This window comes from Lasioglossum baleicum, unplaced genomic scaffold, assembly GCF_051020765.1.
Source record: "Lasioglossum baleicum unplaced genomic scaffold, iyLasBale1 scaffold0057, whole genome shotgun sequence".
NCBI lineage: Eukaryota > Metazoa > Arthropoda > Insecta > Hymenoptera > Halictidae > Lasioglossum > Lasioglossum baleicum.
Genome location: NW_027469117.1, coordinates 845,001 through 852,500, shown reverse-complemented (window position 1 = coordinate 852,500; position 7,500 = coordinate 845,001).

The window sequence follows — 7,500 nt, the reverse complement described above, 5'->3', positions numbered from 1 at the left end:
ATATTTATCGAATAAACTCAGAATAATGTTCCGGGCGCATTGCGAGCAACTCCGACCGAGCGAAATTTTTCTAAGTCCAACCGCCAAGAGTAAACTTTTTTCCTAGCGTTCCCAGACCATTATAAATATTAGATCATTGTATAATAACGCATTCTAACAATAAATATCAAGTATCAAAGCTTTAGGATGAATATTTATCGAATAAACTCAGAATAATGTTCCGGGCGCATTGCGAGCAACTCCGACCGAGCGAAATTTTTCTAAGTCCAACCGCCAAGAGTAAACTTTTTTCCTAGCGTTCCCAGACCATTATAAATATTAGATCATTGTATAATAACGCATTCTAACAATAAATATCAAGTATCAAAGCTTTAGGATGAATATTTATCGAATAAACTCAGAATAATGTTCCGGGCGCATTGCGAGCAACTCCGACCGAGCGAAATTTTTCTAAGTCCAACCGCCAAGAGTAAACTTTTTTCCTAGCGTTCCCAGACCATTATAAATATTAGATCATTGTATAATAACGCATTCTAACAATAAATATCAAGTATCAAAGCTTTAGGATGAATATTTATCGAATAAACTCAGAATAATGTTCCGGGCGCATTGCGAGCAACTCCGACCGAGCGAAATTTTTCTAAGTCCAACCGCCAAGAGTAAACTTTTTTCCTAGCGTTCCCAGACCATTATAAATATTAGATCATTGTATAATAACGCATTCTAACAATAAATATCAAGTATCAAAGCTTTAGGATGAATATTTATCGAATAAACTCAGAATAATGTTCCGGGCGCATTGCGAGCAACTCCGACCGAGCGAAATTTTTCTAAGTCCAACCGCCAAGAGTAAACTTTTTTCCTAGCGTTCCCAGACCATTATAAATATTAGATCATTGTATAATAACGCATTCTAACAATAAATATCAAGTATCAAAGCTTTAGGATGAATATTTATCGAATAAACTCAGAATAATGTTCCGGGCGCATTGCGAGCAACTCCGACCGAGCGAAATTTTTCTAAGTCCAACCGCCAAGAGTAAACTTTTTTCCTAGCGTTCCCAGACCATTATAAATATTAGATCATTGTATAATAACGCATTCTAACAATAAATATCAAGTATCAAAGCTTTAGGATGAATATTTATCGAATAAACTCAGAATAATGTTCCGGGCGCATTGCGAGCAACTCCGACCGAGCGAAATTTTTCTAAGTCCAACCGCCAAGAGTAAACTTTTTTCCTAGCGTTCCCAGACCATTATAAATATTAGATCATTGTATAATAACGCATTCTAACAATAAATATCAAGTATCAAAGCTCTAGGATGAATATTTATCGAATAAACTCAGAATAATGTTCCGGGCGCATTGCGAGCAACTCCGACCGAGCGAAATTTTTCTAAGTCCAACCGCCAAGAGTAAACTTTTTTCCTAGCGTTCCCAGACCATTATAAATATTAGATCATTGTATAATAACGCATTCTAACAATAAATATCAAGTATCAAAGCTCTAGGATGAATATTTATCGAATAAACTCAGAATAATGTTCCGGGCGCATTGCGAGCAACTCCGACCGAGCGAAATTTTTCTAAGTCCAACCGCCAAGAGTAAACTTTTTTCCTAGCGTTCCCAGACCATTATAAATATTAGATCATTGTATAATAACGCATTCTAACAATAAATATCAAGTATCAAAGCTTTAGGATGAATATTTATCGAATAAACTCAGAATAATGTTCCGGGCGCATTGCGAGCAACTCCGACCGAGCGAAATTTTTCTAAGTCCAACCGCCAAGAGTAAACTTTTTTCCTAGCGTTCCCAGACCATTATAAATATTAGATCATTGTATAATAACGCATTCTAACAATAAATATCAAGTATCAAAGCTTTAGGATGAATATTTATCGAATAAACTCAGAATAATGTTCCGGGCGCATTGCGAGCAACTCCGACCGAGCGAAATTTTTCTAAGTCCAACCGCCAAGAGTAAACTTTTTTCCTAGCGTTCCCAGACCATTATAAATATTAGATCATTGTATAATAACGCATTCTAACAATAAATATCAAGTATCAAAGCTTTAGGATGAATATTTATCGAATAAACTCAGAATAATGTTCCGGGCGCATTGCGAGCAACTCCGACCGAGCGAAATTTTTCTAAGTCCAACCGCCAAGAGTAAACTTTTTTCCTAGCGTTCCCAGACCATTATAAATATTAGATCATTGTATAATAACGCATTCTAACAATAAATATCAAGTATCAAAGCTTTAGGATGAATATTTATCGAATAAACTCAGAATAATGTTCCGGGCGCATTGCGAGCAACTCCGACCGAGCGAAATTTTTCTAAGTCCAACCGCCAAGAGTAAACTTTTTTCCTAGCGTTCCCAGACCATTATAAATATTAGATCATTGTATAATAACGCATTCTAACAATAAATATCAAGTATCAAAGCTTTAGGATGAATATTTATCGAATAAACTCAGAATAATGTTCCGGGCGCATTGCGAGCAACTCCGACCGAGCGAAATTTTTCTAAGTCCAACCGCCAAGAGTAAACTTTTTTCCTAGCGTTCCCAGACCATTATAAATATTAGATCATTGTATAATAACGCATTCTAACAATAAATATCAAGTATCAAAGCTTTAGGATGAATATTTATCGAATAAACTCAGAATAATGTTCCGGGCGCATTGCGAGCAACTCCGACCGAGCGAAATTTTTCTAAGTCCAACCGCCAAGAGTAAACTTTTTTCCTAGCGTTCCCAGACCATTATAAATATTAGATCATTGTATAATAACGCATTCTAACAATAAATATCAAGTATCAAAGCTTTAGGATGAATATTTATCGAATAAACTCAGAATAATGTTCCGGGCGCATTGCGAGCAACTCCGACCGAGCGAAATTTTTCTAAGTCCAACCGCCAAGAGTAAACTTTTTTCCTAGCGTTCCCAGACCATTATAAATATTAGATCATTGTATAATAACGCATTCTAACAATAAATATCAAGTATCAAAGCTTTAGGATGAATATTTATCGAATAAACTCAGAATAATGTTCCGGGCGCATTGCGAGCAACTCCGACCGAGCGAAATTTTTCTAAGTCCAACCGCCAAGAGTAAACTTTTTTCCTAGCGTTCCCAGACCATTATAAATATTAGATCATTGTATAATAACGCATTCTAACAATAAATATCAAGTATCAAAGCTTTAGGATGAATATTTATCGAATAAACTCAGAATAATGTTCCGGGCGCATTGCGAGCAACTCCGACCGAGCGAAATTTTTCTAAGTCCAACCGCCAAGAGTAAACTTTTTTCCTAGCGTTCCCAGACCATTATAAATATTAGATCATTGTATAATAACGCATTCTAACAATAAATATCAAGTATCAAAGCTTTAGGATGAATATTTATCGAATAAACTCAGAATAATGTTCCGGGCGCATTGCGAGCAACTCCGACCGAGCGAAATTTTTCTAAGTCCAACCGCCAAGAGTAAACTTTTTTCCTAGCGTTCCCAGACCATTATAAATATTAGATCATTGTATAATAACGCATTCTAACAATAAATATCAAGTATCAAAGCTCTAGGATGAATATTTATCGAATAAACTCAGAATAATGTTCCGGGCGCATTGCGAGCAACTCCGACCGAGCGAAATTTTTCTAAGTCCAACCGCCAAGAGTAAACTTTTTTCCTAGCGTTCCCAGACCATTATAAATATTAGATCATTGTATAATAACGCATTCTAACAATAAATATCAAGTATCAAAGCTTTAGGATGAATATTTATCGAATAAACTCAGAATAATGTTCCGGGCGCATTGCGAGCAACTCCGACCGAGCGAAATTTTTCTAAGTCCAACCGCCAAGAGTAAACTTTTTTCCTAGCGTTCCCAGACCATTATAAATATTAGATCATTGTATAATAACGCATTCTAACAATAAATATCAAGTATCAAAGCTTTAGGATGAATATTTATCGAATAAACTCAGAATAATGTTCGGGCGCATTGCGAGCAACTCCGACCGAGCGAAAAATTTTTCTAAGTCCAACCGCCAAGAGTAAACTTTTTTCCTAGCGTTCCCAGACCATTATAAATATTAGATCATTGTATAATAACGCATTCTAACAATAAATATCAAGTATCAAAGCTTTAGGATGAATATTTATCGAATAAACTCAGAATAATGTTCCGGGCGCATTGCGAGCAACTCCGACCGAGCGAAATTTTTCTAAGTCCAACCGCCAAGAGTAAACTTTTTTCCTAGCGTTCCCAGACCATTATAAATATTAGATCATTGTATAATAACGCATTCTAACAATAAATATCAAGTATCAAAGCTTTAGGATGAATATTTATCGAATAAACTCAGAATAATGTTCCGGGCGCATTGCGAGCAACTCCGACCGAGCGAAATTTTTCTAAGTCCAACCGCCAAGAGTAAACTTTTTTCCTAGCGTTCCCAGACCATTATAAATATTAGATCATTGTATAATAACGCATTCTAACAATAAATATCAAGTATCAAAGCTTTAGGATGAATATTTATCGAATAAACTCAGAATAATGTTCCGGGCGCATTGCGAGCAACTCCGACCGAGCGAAATTTTTCTAAGTCCAACCGCCAAGAGTAAACTTTTTTCCTAGCGTTCCCAGACCATTATAAATATTAGATCATTGTATAATAACGCATTCTAACAATAAATATCAAGTATCAAAGCTTTAGGATGAATATTTATCGAATAAACTCAGAATAATGTTCCGGGCGCATTGCGAGCAACTCCGACCGAGCGAAATTTTTCTAAGTCCAACCGCCAAGAGTAAACTTTTTTCCTAGCGTTCCCAGACCATTATAAATATTAGATCATTGTATAATAACGCATTCTAACAATAAATATCAAGTATCAAAGCTTTAGGATGAATATTTATCGAATAAACTCAGAATAATGTTCCGGGCGCATTGCGAGCAACTCCGACCGAGCGAAATTTTTCTAAGTCCAACCGCCAAGAGTAAACTTTTTTCCTAGCGTTCCCAGACCATTATAAATATTAGATCATTGTATAATAACGCATTCTAACAATAAATATCAAGTATCAAAGCTTTAGGATGAATATTTATCGAATAAACTCAGAATAATGTTCCGGGCGCATTGCGAGCAACTCCGACCGAGCGAAATTTTTCTAAGTCCAACCGCCAAGAGTAAACTTTTTTCCTAGCGTTCCCAGACCATTATAAATATTAGATCATTGTATAATAACGCATTCTAACAATAAATATCAAGTATCAAAGCTTTAGGATGAATATTTATCGAATAAACTCAGAATAATGTTCCGGGCGCATTGCGAGCAACTCCGACCGAGCGAAATTTTTCTAAGTCCAACCGCCAAGAGTAAACTTTTTTCCTAGCGTTCCCAGACCATTATAAATATTAGATCATTGTATAATAACGCATTCTAATAATAAATATCAAGTATCAAAGCTTTAGGATGAATATTTATCGAATAAACTCAGAATAATGTTCCGGGCGCATTGCGAGCAACTCCGACCGAGCGAAATTTTTCTAAGTCCAACCGCCAAGAGTAAACTTTTTTCCTAGCGTTCCCAGACCATTATAAATATTAGATCATTGTATAATAACGCATTCTAACAATAAATATCAAGTATCAAAGCTTTAGGATGAATATTTATCGAATAAACTCAGAATAATGTTCCGGGCGCATTGCGAGCAACTCCGACCGAGCGAAATTTTTCTAAGTCCAACCGCCAAGAGTAAACTTTTTTCCTAGCGTTCCCAGACCATTATAAATATTAGATCATTGTATAATAACGCATTCTAACAATAAATATCAAGTATCAAAGCTTTAGGATGAATATTTATCGAATAAACTCAGAATAATGTTCCGGGCGCATTGCGAGCAACTCCGACCGAGCGAAATTTTTCTAAGTCCAACCGCCAAGAGTAAACTTTTTTCCTAGCGTTCCCAGACCATTATAAATATTAGATCATTGTATAATAACGCATTCTAACAATAAATATCAAGTATCAAAGCTTTAGGATGAATATTTATCGAATAAACTCAGAATAATGTTCCGGGCGCATTGCGAGCAACTCCGACCGAGCGAAATTTTTCTAAGTCCAACCGCCAAGAGTAAACTTTTTTCCTAGCGTTCCCAGACCATTATAAATATTAGATCATTGTATAATAACGCATTCTAACAATAAATATCAAGTATCAAAGCTCTAGGATGAATATTTATCGAATAAACTCAGAATAATGTTCCGGGCGCATTGCGAGCAACTCCGACCGAGCGAAATTTTTCTAAGTCCAACCGCCAAGAGTAAACTTTTTTCCTAGCGTTCCCAGACCATTATAAATATTAGATCATTGTATAATAACGCATTCTAACAATAAATATCAAGTATCAAAGCTTTAGGATGAATATTTATCGAATAAACTCAGAATAATGTTCCGGGCGCATTGCGAGCAACTCCGACCGAGCGAAATTTTTCTAAGTCCAACCGCCAAGAGTAAACTTTTTTCCTAGCGTTCCCAGACCATTATAAATATTAGATCATTGTATAATAACGCATTCTAACAATAAATATCAAGTATCAAAGCTTTAGGATGAATATTTATCGAATAAACTCAGAATAATGTTCCGGGCGCATTGCGAGCAACTCCGACCGAGCGAAATTTTTCTAAGTCCAACCGCCAAGAGTAAACTTTTTTCCTAGCGTTCCCAGACCATTATAAATATTAGATCATTGTATAATAACGCATTCTAATAATAAATATCAAGTATCAAAGCTTTAGGATGAATATTTATCGAATAAACTCAGAATAATGTTCCGGGCGCATTGCGAGCAACTCCGACCGAGCGAAATTTTTCTAAGTCCAACCGCCAAGAGTAAACTTTTTTCCTAGCGTTCCCAGACCATTATAAATATTAGATCATTGTATAATAACGCATTCTAACAATAAATATCAAGTATCAAAGCTTTAGGATGAATATTTATCGAATAAACTCAGAATAATGTTCCGGGCGCATTGCGAGCAACTCCGACCGAGCGAAATTTTTCTAAGTCCAACCGCCAAGAGTAAACTTTTTTCCTAGCGTTCCCAGACCATTATAAATATTAGATCATTGTATAATAACGCATTCTAACAATAAATATCAAGTATCAAAGCTTTAGGATGAATATTTATCGAATAAACTCAGAATAATGTTCCGGGCGCATTGCGAGCAACTCCGACCGAGCGAAATTTTTCTAAGTCCAACCGCCAAGAGTAAACTTTTTTCCTAGCGTTCCCAGACCATTATAAATATTAGATCATTGTATAATAACGCATTCTAACAATAAATATCAAGTATCAAAGCTTTAGGATGAATATTTATCGAATAAACTCAGAATAATGTTCCGGGCGCATTGCGAGCAACTCCGACCGAGCGAAATTTTTCTAAGTCCAACCGCCAAGA